Source organism: Spinacia oleracea, chromosome 2 (assembly GCF_020520425.1).
Source record: "Spinacia oleracea cultivar Varoflay chromosome 2, BTI_SOV_V1, whole genome shotgun sequence".
NCBI lineage: Eukaryota > Viridiplantae > Streptophyta > Magnoliopsida > Caryophyllales > Amaranthaceae > Spinacia > Spinacia oleracea.
Genome location: NC_079488.1, coordinates 71,180,691 through 71,197,066, shown reverse-complemented (window position 1 = coordinate 71,197,066; position 16,376 = coordinate 71,180,691). Strand labels below are relative to the sequence as shown.

The window sequence follows — 16,376 nt, the reverse complement described above, 5'->3', positions numbered from 1 at the left end:
ATTCTGGTTAGTAACATACGTGTACGTACTATGAATTTTAACTACTTAAGTTTTTGTAAATTAATTTTATTGTTAATTGTAGACTAGTTATTCACAATTCAAGTTCCATTGATCTATCTTGTGATGAATAATGTTTTATTATGAATATGTATACTATATATGCGATATAGGAATAGGTACGAGGAATAAAAAGAGCTTATATGCGATACACGAAGAATACGTGAAAAACAATAAATGTGGATGCTTATTGGAGTTGTGTTATTGTAATTAAAACGATTAAAATTCACGCCAATGGAAACTTGTAGACGATATAAAGCGTTGAGAACAAAAATTTCTGGACGCTTTTAGACGTCAAGAAAATTAAATAGCTAAAAGGTGGGCATAGCGGGAAAAGATGTTGCCGACACCAATATCAAAGTTCTGGACGCTTAAAAGCGTCGAGGATCTCGACGCCTCAAAAAAAATGGGGACTGCAAAAGGCGTCTTCCTTCTCAACGCAGTGAAGCGTCGAGAAAATTCTCGACTCTCATTTTCTCGACGCTTCTAGAAAGCGTCGAAGGCTAAATTTTCGACGCTTAAAGGCGTCGTAAAACGGTCAAAAAAGCGTCCGCAACAAGCGGGATTTGTAGTAGTGATTGTCCATTTGACCATTCAAACCTCAAAACCTCAAGTTCAAATGTCCAAACTCATGATGGCGTAATGCCGAATTTTCAATTCAACCTTTCAACCCTCAAGTTCGAGTTTCCAAGACCTTATTCTTCAATTCAATCTTTCAAATTTCAAGTTCAATGTTCCAAACCTCAAGTCCCAAATCCATGATGACATAATGCCGGATTTTCAATTCAATCTCAAGATTCTATGTAACAGACTTGATTTTAAGCAGCCTTTTAATATAATATAAAGAGTAATTACCGTCTTAAACGCGTTGTTAAAGTTTCTCTTAAACCTAAATTGAGATTAAGATCTCAAAATTTTATTCAAATTGGTGAATGAATTTGAATTTTTATGATTAAAGTTAATAATTTTCCCGAATTGTTTCTCGAGATTTACCTCGAGATAATTTTATTTTGTTTTATTGGGAATTTATTCGTTTAAAGTATTTAGATTTTGTTAATTCTGAACAAATTTATCTATACTCAAATTGTCTTATTTTTCCCACGCAATTAGGATTTTTATTTTAAGTCAAACCGGTGATAATATATTATTTTATGTTCGTTAATTTATCTAGTTAAAAGAATATTATCCAAATTACTTTAATCTAAGCTTGAGTCATCAATAATAAAACCATCAAAAAATTTCCAAAAACCATTTGCTTGAAAGAAAAAGAACAAAACCCCCCTTCACTCATTTTCTCTCACCCCTTACTCGTGCTCCTCTCCCTCCCTCCTCTTCACTCGGCTCTCTCTCTCCTCCTCACTCCACTGCGACGCCCCACCACACCGCGCCGCTGCTCCGCCTCCCCTTTTTGTCGGTCGTTGTTGAAGCGGTTGTTGTTGCTGAGGTTGTGTGTTGTTGATGATCTGTTTTCCTTGCTCCGCCTCCCTCTCATCCTTCGTGTCTCCACCGCCGCCAACGGTGGCAATAGAAACCACACCCATCTATGCACCATCTTTAATTGGTAATTTATCCTATTTCCTCTTCTAGTAGATTATATTAAATTGAATTCATTTGAAACCCCCAAATTCATGAACCCTAACTTCTCTCTTCTGCATGTGGTGGTGCGGGCCCATTTTACGGCCGACGTGGGGGTTTGCCGGCTCCCACTGTTGTTGTGCTCGTCGGAGCTCCGTGGCCCTACTGAAGTTACTGCTTGTTGATGGGGTTGGGTGTACCTAATGTTGTCTCTTGCCTTCCTATTTCTCTAAGGGTATAACTCAAGCCTAATCTCTTCTTATCTACTTTAGTTTAGCCCATTCCAACAGTAATAGCCATATAAGATCGAATTACTGATCCGATTATTAGTTTGATAGTATAGAAACGATTTCAGAAATTAATCTCAACTTTTGTAAACAAGGAATTTGAAAGTATTAGTTTGTTTCGAGAAAGTTTTTAATAGCTAAGAAATTAAGATTTTCAATTTTATAATTTGATTGATTAATATTCATTAAGTACATAAATATAATTATTGAATTTTATGTTTTCAATCACGAATTATGATTAGAAAATCCAATATGTTTTTCCTTAAAATAAAATATGTGCTATGCTAATTCTAAATTAAGTTCTTCGAAAATCAATTGAGATTTCAAAATGAATTCATCAAGTTCTAGTTACATTAGAGTGAGTAGTTTATTTATTAACTTAAGTTGTTCTTGTTGAGGTAAATTGATGGAGAATGGTTTAAGAAGATTTGAGTCATGAAGTTAAGCGATGGATGATGATCGAATATGTAGCTTTCAGATTTATGAATGGTTATTGAAGGTACACATCGTCCAACCATCTTCAATGTTTGAAAACATATCTTGTGTTTAAGTATTATGTATATATATATATATATATACATATATATATATATATATAAATTGAATGTTGTTTTGCGAATTGAATATTATTTTGCGAATTAAACTGTGTTTTGCAAAACTGAATTGTATTTGCAAATTGATTTGTTCTTTGCAAATTGAATTAGATTGTAATGCTTTTAAGAATCATGATTCTTTTAAAACGAATGTTTGTGTCAATGAGAACCCAAGTGAGAGATGGTTTGAGTTGAGGCATTGAGCGGCTTGAGAAATTGAGTTAATTGAGTATCTTGAGGTCGAACTTGGGAATCGAGAGGTATGTGAAAGAGCCAAAAGGTTAAGGGAGTGTTAATTAAGAGTTAATCATAAGTGAATACGTTAATGATCAGGTAAAAGTCCTTGCATAATGGAAGAAGTCCTACTTGAGTTTCTAAGGAGTTTAGGTCTTAGTGTTAAACTATATAAGAGATCCTAAAGTAAGATTTAGTGGAACCAAGGACACCATTTTTAATTCTAAATTCTTGTTTCAATAAAGGTTTATGTTTTCTTTCAACTAGGTCATACTTGTTTTTAATTTTCTTAAAAGACGCTTGTTTTCTTAATCACGTGTTAATAATAAAAGAATTCTTTTAATGTAGTAAATGAGAATCTTTAAACTATTTTAAGTATAACAAAAGCGGAGTTTTTAATGATTCTTGAATGAGTCGTTTCAAGGTTTTATAATCTTTCCTAACAAGCCATATTTATTTTAGAATTTCCTAAAATCCACATGTTTTTCCTAAAACCATGAATTATGGAACTTAAACTAGCTTTGAACACTATTAAAGTGTTTAATGAACTTAAAAGTTGGAAAGGTTATAACGAAAGATATTTTCAGTTTTATTTTGTTTTCTATAAATGGCAATAGTTTGCAAATAAAGAAATCATTAACACGTTTTAAAACGAGTTTATTATAGGAATAAAAATATATACTTTAAAATAAATAATCAAGTCTTCATATTTTTTATAACCTAATAGTTTGAAATCTATCGAGAGGATATTTTAATGAATAATAAAGATTATGTTTGAGTAAATATGTTTTATGTAAATGTTTACAAAATACATTTCAAGCACACTAAGCTATTAAATAACGGTTTTTTCATGAAATGCCCCTGAGGTTTGCAATAATGCACCAAATACCCCTGCCCGTTTTAAAATTCATAGAATACCCCTATTTTTTCCAACTGTTCATAAAATACACTTGGATTTAACGTCCGTTAGTCCTCCGTTAGTATGAATTTACGTTTTTACCCTTATGTGGCTCAAATCCCATTCATCTGTATACTTTCTCTCTTTCCCACCCAACCCACCCAAACTTTCTCTCTCCTCCCACTGAACCAACACCACTCCTCACCCCGTCACCATCTTAGCCCCCACTACCGTCGCCAACCTCGGTCAGGATTTGACTTTCTCTGGTGCACCGTCGATGGCATCGGTGACCCGGTCAACTCTCTATCTCCTCCATTGGCGTTGTCGACGAGTGAGATTTCATCAAGGTGAGAGGTGTTGATTAAGGGGAGGAGAAGACGGCGGGAGGAGTTGATCCCGGAGCGGAGGAGAGAGAATTAGAAAAAATCGGGTTGGCGGAGGAAGAGGAGCTTCCACCATCGTTGGGCGGAGATGACGGAGGAGGGGCAACACCAGAAACGTCCGTTGTTGGAGTGGTCATGGTGGGTGAATTCGGCGGCGATTTCGGTGGGAGAAATTAGGGTTTTGAGACCGGGTCGTTTGCTAGGGATGTTGCTATCATGCTATGCATCCTGAGACTTGGATTGATTTCCCTTTGCCTGAGGATGACGAGGATGAAGGTTTGATTCAACTTTCCTTCTTTATTTATTCAAGTTGTGAGCTGCTAAATTGCCAATTGTGTTTTTATCTTTGGTTTGATTCAATTTTTCTTATAATTTCGTTGAATTGTTGAATAATTTGTGCAAAAATAATGACCAGGAAGTTGAATTGCATAATTATAAACGGATAACGGGGAGAAAAAATGTGTGATAGATCCTGCAATGACCTCAGTTTGCGGTGCACCAGGTAATTTTTAGTGTTTTCCAGTTAAAATTTTATAAAATTTCGGCTAAAATTTCAGAATATTTTGTTAAAATGTTATTGATTTATTGGATTATAATGAATTGAAGCTAGATTGAGTGTGGTGTGCTTATTATTGACAATTTTTATTGTTCATTGTTCTGTAATTTTGTTTTTCCAATTTTATTACTCATGTTAGGGATAATTTTCAAGCAATTAGAACTCAGAAGGAGATTTCTTTTTAGGATTAGGTTTGTGGTTTTTCTTTGTGTTTTGGGTTGTATAGTTAGAATTTAGGTTGAGTTTCGTGTATGCGACAGTATGAATGTATGATCATATTAATTGCGCAACCTATGGTGCTTTTGGGAGCATTGAAGTATTGTGCTCGAAATGAATGCGGTTTAGAGACTCTGGACGCTAGCTGTACCTATATCTTCGACCAATTGGGACTGCAGGACTAATTTGCGTTCTACCGGTGTGGTTCTTTCTATTTAAGGGTGGAAATGGCTCAAGCAAGGTAACCAAGAATGTGATGCATTGTAGTACAAGAGTGATTGTAAATGTTCATTGCAAGGGTATTATTACCGGCTTACTTTGAATTTTCAAGAGCTTTTATAGACTTTCAAATGTAATGGCAATGGCAATATAATCAGAGTTTTTGTAAAGCTACTCTGCAAATTAATCGGCTTTTTATGGAATATAATTCCTATTTATTGCTGGAAATTTGTTACAAACGGTTCTACTTCATTGTTAGGAAAATTAGAAATTCAAACTAGCCGTTGAATTCAAATTCTGTAGTTTTAAAGGAGTTTGGGTATTTGGTGCAAAGAACTTTATAAATTGGTGTATATTATGCAATAACTTTATATGTAGGTGTATTTTATGAATTATAAACATGACTTAACGGAGGACTAACGGAAAGTCATAATAGGGGTATTTTATGAACAGTTTGGAAAAAATAGGGGTGTTATATGAATTTTGAAACGCGCAGGGGTATTTGGTGCATTATTGTAAACCTCAAGGGCATTTCATGAAAAAACCGATTAAATAATGAATACGGATTCGAGGAAAGTATACCCTAATGATAACCTTGGAATCTTAAATGAGTATCACTTACTAACAGTCAATTATTAATCAATGGTCTAAGAGTATAGCCCAAGATAAGGAGTGATTCTAAGTTAAAAGGGAATGGTTGAGAAGATTGTCCAAATTTTAATTAGATCGTTACAGTTTGATTAAGTGTAAGAGAAAGTGTCAGCAAGTCTTGAGATTGATATTTAATTGGGTTGAGGATTTATTTTGAGAAATAAATTAAGTTAAAATATAATGAGAATGAAGCTAATACATGAGTAAGGGAATGCGAATGATATTTTGAGAACGAAATTGCATATATTGGTAAAAAAATTCTTAAGTAGGGGAAAGTAGCCGTGTATGTGTTGCATAGTGCTCACATGTGTAGACACCTACTTTTGTCCCCATTCCCGAAAGGGAAGGTTCGATGATGAGAACATAAATCTCCACTTGACAACGCATCTCCTATAAAATAACGAATCTCAATTCCCCTTTTCATTTCACCCGAAACCTGCTATTTATAGAAACCTGCTATTTATGGAAACCTGCTAAAATAGTAACTGCCGAAATGGGTAGTTGTTAAAAGTGGCAAGTCATAAAAGATAGAAACCTGTCAGAATTAGGTGTTGCACTCCAACATAAATCCTAAATGAGATAGAAATTGCGAGAGAATCCTATTCCTAATACGATTCAAAAATAAGAGTTACGTATTAATTAAAATCCTAACGAGCCTAGAGTTCGTAACGGGCCCAGATGCATTCCATCATAAAATTAATAAGCACTAAAAGACTCGATTAAAGTCTCATACACTCCGGATTCTAAGAATCCGAATCTGACAAAGAAACGGCCCAGGCCCTATTTTCAACGCCTAGCTCTGGGCGCCGAAATCTTCGGCGCCCAGCCTTGGGCGCTGAAATTACCTGGGACGTGTTCTTTCCTAATTCCTCGTGGATTAGAGTTCTACAATTCTATCTTTCCACGAACTCTTTTCTATAAATAGGGCCCTAAGGTCGATGTGAAAAGAACACAACACACAATTATTATTCTGAGTATTGACTCTAAACCCCTAAGCCTAAGCCTCACGCTGCGAAACTGATCATGCGTTGTATCGCAATCGATCCAAAAATCGAACAGAACGTATCCTGTCCCGTAATTTGAGATTCGTTAAATAAAAGGAGAAATAGCAAAGTCAAAGTGGTTAGTTTTCTGAGAACCGTGACGCACCTCTCAAGGGTGCGTCGTAATGTGTCCTTTTTCCATGATTTAATTGCTTTCCTCGCCCCTTTTATGAACTGTTAAACTAATTAAATCTGATTGTTCTATCACGCTTAATAAAGATAATATGTTGGGAAATTGGATTATCATGCTAGGTCCCTTAAAACAATCTAAATCAGATAAACGCGATCGATCTAGTATTATATGTTGCATATTGTTAAAATCAACTCAGATTAGTTTAATAATTAACGCATGTCCCTTCAATTATTTATGCTGAGCTAGTAAGGATATCCTGCCTCTGGAGTTATCGAAGAGCGAGTACTCCTCTCGGTAGTTACAGTCCCCGTACCCTTAATCTCTACCTTGCGGGTGTATGTTGAGAGATCCCCACACCAGGGATCACAAGGGAACCTACGGCCGTCGTGGTCAAACATAATTGCACTCCCTTTATATCACGATAACCGGGTTTTGTCAGTTTTTCTCATTGTCGTTAAAAACTGAATGGCGACTCCTATATTACTAGTCAATTGGGTGTAAACTCACAGGAAATCCAATTACACTTGATTTGACAAAAAGAAACGTCACACCCACGAGGGACAAGGTCACCCATTAGCCTCGTGCTTTTTCGACCCCCTCACAGTGGCGACTCAACTGGGGATAGTGAAGGAAATACTCGTGCTTGTAGGTAATCAAAATAGCCGAAGGGTGAAACGATCCTACCCCGCGTTTATTTCCCCATCAAGTTGGGACGACCTGAAAATCAGCATATTAATGTGAACGGACAGAACCGCATAACGAATCTTGGCTCCCTTGGATATTTCATCTCGGGAGTCGGGACTAAGGATACCCATCGCCAATCGGGGGGGTGCATACTCTTCGGATGTTGTCCATTCGGCACTTTCGCTAGTAGTACACCCGTCCCAAACCCAATCGCTCGCCCATTAGGTCCCTCTCATTGGTGCATGCCCCCTTGGCTTACATCGTGATTGGCCTCTTAGGAGAAATTCGTCTGTTGAAGGCACTACCTCGACCGGGGCATGTGTTGGATCTGCGATAGAAGCGGTACCAAGCCAGGCGCAAATACTACCCATAGAAGCCTATCATAAACTACATGACATAATATTATTTCCTCATGATGTAATGTTAGTTATATGTAGCGAAATATGTGATTGTGTGTGACAAACAATGTTAGAAAACCCACGACCTTAAAAATTGCCCAAACATTCATAAATCAATTGGCCAAAGAGTTATACCGAAGTACGTGTTCCGCAAACCCGAACGATCGCCACAAAAATAAGAGACACTCGGGATGGCCTGTAACGAATCCCACAAATGTTGCACAACGCGTAAAGGACGTTATAAGGCAAGCACGCAAAATCAAAGTCGCATAAACAAAAGTAGACGTAAACAGAAAACGAGAACCAGCCAAGGACGCATTTTCAACGCCCCTGGCTGGGCGCCATAATTTCTCACGCCCTACGCTGGGCACTGAAGTTGCTGCCTGGCCTTTGGGTCAGGCGCAACAGCCTCGGCGCCCGCGCGAAAATTAGGTAGCAAAAAAAACCATTCATAAAAAAATTGCTGCAAGGGCGTATGAAAAGCACTCGATTCTTAAAGCGACTAAAAAAAATATATAAATAACTCTTCGAGTCGTTGTTAGGCCTCCTACGACGATAATGCTTGGCACCAAAACCGAACATGCCAATAACTATGAATGTCACAATGGGCAAGTGTTTCGAAAATCCAAAGAATGACTAAAAGAAAGAGCCAAAAGTGTACCAACAAAAGAAAGAGCGAAAGAACCAATAGAGAGAGTCAAAGTCTAGACTAAGTAATGCTTGAAACTTTGGGGCTTGAACTTTAGCTTATCTTATGCATAGGACTGGTCCTGCCACTTGGTGTCGATCGGGAAATCAAAGGTTAGTGCGTCTCGAAGATACATCGCCAACACCAGGTTTAGTGACTCCAAGCTCCGTCTGTCATCCCTCATTTCAAGGATATCCGCTTCCCCAACCTCGATTCGCACCCTCAAACATGTCCATCGAAGAATTTCGAGACCAGATGGCCCAAATGACCCAACTCATGGGCCAACTGAAAATGGAAAACGAAACCTTAGTTGCTGCACAAGCCAAAAATGACCTCGATAACGAGAAGATGATTGAAGAAATGGTCCTACAGCAAACCATGGGGAGCAAGTACTTCTCCCTTGATCCTGAACCTTTTCCTGGCAAACTACCAGAAAAGTTTAGTTCATCTGACTTACCAAAATTTAAAGCCACGGACAATCCCCGTGATCACCTATTGAGCTTTGTGAATGCCATGAACTTGAAAGGCGTGGACAAGTCCATGTATTCACCTGCCTTTCCTTTGTCCTTGGAACCTGTGCCGCTCAAATGGTACTATCACCAGGACCCTAAGCTCTTCCCCACTTGGGAAGACTTTGTCAATGTCTTCATCAAGCAATACTCGTCGAACATGTATTTTCAAGTCACCATGCGCGAGCTGGAAGTTCTCTTCCAAAAGAAAAATGAAGGTTTCACAACCTACTTTTCTAGATGGAGGGACCAAGCGGCCCAGCTAATCAATAGGCCACCCGAAACAGAATTGGTCCAAAAATTCATTGACAACCTGGACCCGGCTTACAGACAACACCTTAGGTACCTGGGACTTGACACTTTCAAAAGAGTTTATGATGTGGGAATAAAGATCGAGGATGATCTCGCAAAAACAATACAAAGTAAACCCGCATACAAAAGCAACACCTACAACAAGGGCAACACATCCCAAGCCCAAGAAGTCCATGCCGTAGAGGAGACTCCCGCCCGAAGAAACCCTGTAAGATGGGTCCGAGACCGAAAGTTTGCCCCACTCGGGTCGACTTTGGTACAAGCCTTTGAAAGACTAACCAATCAAGGAAAGTTGAGGCCTATAGGCCCCACCCGTGACCCTCCTGTCAAGAACAAATACTGGGTCGAAGGTACTTACTGCAAATTCCATCAAGGAAATGGGCATGACACTGAAAACTGCTGGAATCTAAAACATACGATCCAGGACATGATAGAGGATGAAGTGATACCGCTCCCTAACGCTGGCAAACCCAACAACAACAAGAGCCCACTCTGCTCTTGTCACGTCTCTCTCGACCAACCAGAAAATGAGAACTTCGACCCTACGGTGTATATTACACCTCAAGGTGCACCACTTGCTGTGGTCCCTATGGATCGAATCGAGAGAGAAGTGTGCGGTGTGTGGGATGATGATGCTGAAGATATCTACCTATCTCAAGTCTTGGGCCAGGACCTCTTTACTGAAACTTGGCCCGGGTATTCTCTCATCGACACCACCCCTCGGGAACCCGAAGTCGACAATCTCACCCGATCCGGAAGGATATATCAATCGGATATTCGCCCACCTCCTATGGACGATATCCCAGTCAGACAAACTCCTGAGAATGGACGGCACACCACCGTCGCGGAAGTCATTGAAAATCCTCTCTTGAAGCAGCTAAAAAGAACCAAGGCCGAGACTACCATCTGGGACCTCATGTGTACTTCAAAGGAACATCGCGAAAAGCTTATCCGCTCACTTGACCTCATCTCGGTGCCTACAGATATCACACCTGACTTATTGGTTAGCCACGTCATGAGAGATGCTGGAGAAAAGGCCATAGTTTTCACTGACAAAGACTTGCCCAAGGAGGGGGGTGCTCATAATAAAGCCCTCTATCTAGTGGTTGGATGCAAAGGACAAAACATCCCCCTAGCGCTCGTAGATAACGGTTCAGCGGTCAACGTTTGCCCATTGCGAACCGCCCATTGCTTTGGGCTAGGAAACGATGACTTCCAAACCTCCACACAAGGGGTACGAGCCTATGATAACTCTCGAAGGCCTGTGTTGGGAAAAATCAACCTTACCATACAAACCGGGCCTGTGGCATGCACCACGGAGTTTCAAATAATCGACATCAAGACCACTTTCAACCTCCTCTTGGGGCGACCTTGGCTCCATGACTTAGGAGGTGTGGCTTCTACCTTGCACCAAATGGTTAAACTTAACCATAACGGGGTAATACTGGAAATCCGTGCCCCTCCTCTCGACGTCAATTGTACTATGGTTGGAACGACCGAAACTGCAGACGACCTTTATGGGTTTCAAATGGATGAAGCAATCCAGTTCATCAAGATTATGACCCAGCATTCCTAGACCCGCGCGCATCCCGAGTCGTCCCTAAAATGCTGTTATCTCAAGGTTATTTTCCAGGAACCCCATTGGGCATAAGGAAGAAGGAATGCACATTCCATCTTTTACCCAACAAATCTACTCCCTTTGGCTTAGGCTATGAACCAACGGAGGAAGATATTGCTGACCGCCTGTCTGGGCTACGCCTCAACAAGGCCAAACAAATCACCCTCCTTCCCCCGTATCAAAGGACCCTTAACGGGATGTTCGTTCGGGAAGGAGAAGAACACCCATGCTGTGATTTCCCTGAACCCTTCGTTCAAGATGGCTTGCTAAAATCCGGATTTGAAATTTTCCATGACTGCCACACCTTGGATGAGGCACCCCACCTCACCAAGACCAAAACAGCTGAAATATTGGACAACCAGGCTCTATGGACATTGTTTAACGAATCGAGGCCTATAGAGGACGAGACTGTGATGACTACCCTAGCTTTACAAGATGAAGGTTTTGATCCAACCCGGTTAATCTCTCCTGCATCAGCACTATAAGAGATCGAGAACGGATGAGTGAAGACATATGAGTGGGTCAACGCAAAAGGAATAGAATTCAATATGAGTACCGGTGAAGGACCAAAGTTTTACGAGACTAAACCCAAGGTTTGAGCCATAGAGAGCACCTTAGTAAAAAAAAGCGCCTAGTAATTCTTTAGATTGATGAAAAAAAAATAAAGGCTTTAGATGGTCCTAAGACCCCTTAGAATATAGGTTAACTTTGTTTCAGTGTTTTCCTTACTTTCCAAATTAATAAAGGCGTAAGATTTCTCCTAAAAACTTTTATCTAACACTAAAGAAACACCAAATGTACTTGCAAATACAAAAACAAAGAGGCTGCCCACTCTAGGCCCAATAAACAAGGCCCACTCGGTCTTGAATCGTGACATCGAAATGAACCACACTATCATATTGCCACAACATAAGGGTCTAACCCATGCAACCCAAAGAAATCAAAAGGAAATCAAATTCAAACAATACAAATGTTGGTCAAGAAAAAAAAAAAAAACTCATTAATTATAGACACCGCCCCCCGCATCGATACGCATCTCAGCCCACTCAGAAAGCCTACATAAAGATCCTCATATCTTCCACACACTAACCCCATTCTCAAAACCGTTTCGAGTCACGAATAGAAAAAAATAATCCGGACAAAAATACGTCTCACACTAACAGTCAAAAAAGCCTCCGAAATAGCCTCAAAATTGATTTTAATACGAGTAAAAAGCAAAAGCACAAAACGGAAAAAAAAACAAGAAGAAATAAATGCAAGAACATGTGAAGCAAAGCGTCAAAAAAAGACCGCCCAGAAGTCATTTTCAGCGCCCAGGGCTGGGCGCCGGAATCTTTGACGCCCCATCCTGGGCGTTGAAACTCTCTGCCTGCCTAACTTTTTTCCAGAAGTGCTCGTCATTTTATCCGCACATAACGGAAAAATAACGAACACTTGGGGGGTACAGCACGTATCCAGATATGCGTACCAAAAAATAGCCGTACAAAAAACTAAAGGAATTTCATTTTTATGAACAGATACGCGGCTTACGGTAAAAAAAAAACAGCAGACTAAAATAATGATAACACTTCACTCATTTTACCAATTAAATAATATGTTTCCACCTCAGGGCATATTTATTAAAATTCGGCATCCTAGAATTTATTCTAGCTAGAACTACGCGCGACCTGATTCTAACAAAGATACGTAGGCAATCATATTCATGGATTCGGTCCAATCAAGTAAAATATATATACATTGTGCAAAAGTGTTAGACATATATAAAATATAAAAAGAAAAGGGAGAAGCAAAAACGAAAGTAAAAAAATAAAATAAAATACGCCTTTATTAAAAAAATAATAAGAAGGAAAACAAAAGTGCTAAGAAGGAAAAAAACAAACACAACTGGAATAAACAAAGGGCACCTACACCCTAGCAGGAACTACACTACTCTAGTTCTTCCGGATCATCAAATAAAGTTATGTAGAGGGCAATGTTCGCAGGATCCACCCCCACAGTCTTCTGCGCTGCCCCCATATCAATCTCCATAAGAACCGGCTCCTGGACACTAACTTCCAAACATGCCAAGACTTTAGAAGCATTCTCAGTTACAGCCTGCTCAGCCTCAAGGGCACAGACAATGGTGGGAGAAGGATCATCAACATCAACTAGATTAGTCACTGTTTCTGCAGGTGGCTGAGCCTTCATGACCCATACATTGTTCCGGCGACGATCTCCGTGAGAGCCTGCATTTCTTTTAGTAATGGCAGGCCCCTTCATGTTAGGCATCTTCTTAGGCCTAGAACTGGAACGGGGAGGAACTTCCTTTCGCTTTCGATTAGGACGAGCTTTCACAGTCTTAATACTATGGGTGCGAGGATTGCCAGAATCACGGCCCTCATATCTAACCCGAATACGAGGTATCAAAAGCTCAGCCGGCTCCCCATTTCGAGCCTCGATCCTCACAGCTTTATAATCGGAGCTCATCCACAACTTGTAGTTTTCAGAAAGACCCACAAAGCAATTTGTAGCTACGGCCCAACGCGGGAGACCATCATAATACTTAGCCCATGCTTGAACCCGTGCTTGTGAAAAGGCCGCTACTTTAGGTGGTACCGTATCAGAAAAGGGGATAGTCTGTCTTAAGCCGTATTGACGCATGACTCGGTAAAGAAAGATATAAATGGGCCGGGATAGCCCCAACAAAGAAACATAAACCGATACATAAGAACCCCCCCGTCATAGTAGTCAAACCCCACCACGGTACCCCCCACTTAATAGAACAGATACCATGAATAAAAAGGAGGCCCACTCAGCCTTGTCCTGGCCTCGGTGCAAACACTTCCGGTTACCCAAGGCTATAGGGCGATAGTGTTTAGGATCGGCAGGAATTTCTAAGAGCCTAAGTCGTTCCATAAGCCAAATCTGCAAAAAACGGGTACGATCAGATCAAACAAACAAAGCCTGGGGCGCAGTTTCAACGCCCAGGACCAGGCGCCGAAAATTCTAACGCCCAGCCCTGGGCGCTGAAACTCAACTCCAGGCAGGACGAGTAAAAAAGAATGCAAAAAAAAAACATGTGTAGACACCTACTTTTGTCCCCATTCCCGAAAGGGAAGGTTCGATGATGAAAACGTAAATCTCCACTTGACAACGCATCTCCTATAAAATAACGAATCTCATTACCCCTTTTCATTTCACCCGAAACTTGCTATTTATAGAAACCTGCTATTCATGGAAACCTGCTAAAAATAGTAACTGCCGTAATAGGTAGTTGTTAAAAGTGGCAAGTCATAAAAGATAGAAACCTGACAGAATTAGGTGTTGCACTCCAACATAAATCCTAAATGAGATAGAAATTGCGAGAGAATCCTATTCCTAATATGATTCGAAAGTAAGAGTCACGTATTAATTAAAATCCTAACGAGCCTAGAGTTCATAACGGGCCCAGACACATCCCGTCACAAGGTTAATACGCACTAAAGGACTCAATTAAATCTCAAATACTCCGGATTCTAGGAATCCGAATCTGACTAAGGAAAACAGCCAGACCCTATCTTCAACGCCTAGCTCTGGGCGCCGAAATCTTCGGCGCCCAGGCCTGGGCGCTGAAAATACCTGGTACGTGTTTTTTCCTAATTCCTCGTGGATTAGAGTTCTGCAATTCTATCTTTCCACGAACTCTTTCCTATAAATAGACCCTTAAGTTCGACGTGAAAAGGACACACAACACACAATTATATTCTGAGTATTGACCCTAAGCCTAAGCCTCACGCTGCAAAACTGATCACGCGTTCTGTCGCAATCGATCCATAAATCGAACAGAACGTATCCCGTCCCATAATTTGAGATTCCTTAAATAAAAGGAGAAATAGAAAAGTCAAAGTGGTTAGTTTTCTGAGAACCGTGACGCACCTCTCAAGGGTGCGTCGTAATGTGTCCCTTTTCCATGGTTTAATTGCTTTCCTCGCCCTTTTATGAACTGTTAAACTAACTAAAATCTGATTGTTCGATCACGCTTAATAAATATGATATTTTTGGGAAATTGGATTATCATGCTAGGTCCCTTAAAACAATCTAAATCAGATAATCGCGTTCGATCTAGTACTATATGTTGCATATTGATAAAATCAACACAGATTAGTTTAATAGTAACGCATGTCCCTTCAATTATTTATGCTGAGCTAGTAAGGATATCCTGCCTCTGGAGTTATCAAAGAGCGAGTACTCCTCTCGGTAGTTACAGTCCCCCGAACACTCAATCTCTACCCTGCGGGTGTACGTTGAGCGATCCCCACCACCAGGGATCACAAGGGAACCTACGGCCGTCGTGGTCAAACATAATTGCACTCCCTTTATGTCACGATAACCGGGTTTTGTCAGTTTTTCTCATTGTCGTTAAAAACTGAATGGCGACTCCTATATTACTAGTCAATTGGGTGTAAACTCACAGGAAATCCAATTACACTTGATTTGACAAAAAGAAGTGTCACACCCACGAGGGACGAGGTCACGCATTAGCCTCGTGCCTTTTCGACCCCCTCACAGTGGCGACTCCACTGGGGATAGTGAAGGAAATACTCGTGCTTGTAGGTAATCAAAATAGCCGAAGGGTGAAACGATCCTACCCCGCGTTTATTTCCCAATCAAGTTAGGACGACCTGAAAATCAACATATTAATGTGAACGGACATAACCGCATAACGAATCTTGGCTCCCTTGGTGTTTCATCTTGGGAGTTGGGACTAAGGATACCCATCGCCAACCGGGGGGTGCATACGCTTCGAATGTTGTCCACTCGGCACTTTCGCTAGTAGTACACCCGTCCCAAACCCAATCGCTCGCTCATTAGGTCCCTCTCGCCTGCATGCCCCCTTGGCTTGCACTTGCGGGTTGACCTCTTGAGGGAAATTCGTCTGCTGAAGACACTACCTCGACCGGGGCATGTGTTGGATCAACGATAGAAGCGGTACCAAGCCAGGCGCAAATACTACCCATAGAAGCCTATCATAAACTATATGACATATTATTACTTTGCCTCATGATGTAATGTTAGTTATGTGTAGCAAATTATGTGATTGTGTGTGACAAATAACGCTAGAAAACCAACGACCTTAAAAATTGCCCAAATATTCATAAACCAATTTGCCAAAGAGTTATACCGAAATACGTGTTCCGCAAACCCGAACGATCGCCACAAAAAATAAGCGACGCTCGGGATGGCCTGTAACGAATCCCACAAACGCTGCACAACGCGTAAAGGACGTTATTAGGCAGGCACGCAAAATTAAAGTCGCAGAAACAAAAGTAGATGAAAACTAAAAACGAGAACCAGTCAGGGACG

General features: G+C 40.4%; 1 protein-coding gene across 11 annotated transcripts in view; it reads left to right on the top strand.

Moving 5' to 3' along the window:
- Window positions 1-1,323: 1,323 nt before the first annotated feature.
- LOC110796266 (uncharacterized) overlaps window positions 1,324-16,376 on the top strand; it is a 50,824-nt gene continuing 35,771 nt past the window's right edge. For 5 of the 11 annotated variants that reach the window (XM_056836977.1, XM_056836968.1, XM_056836970.1 and 2 more), the window contains exons 1-2: window positions 1,324-2,418; window positions 4,443-4,529. The gene's annotated coding sequence lies outside the window, so the exon portion shown is untranslated. The other 6 variants (XM_056836974.1, XM_056836975.1, XR_002531327.2 and 3 more) reach the window with 5 other exon arrangements.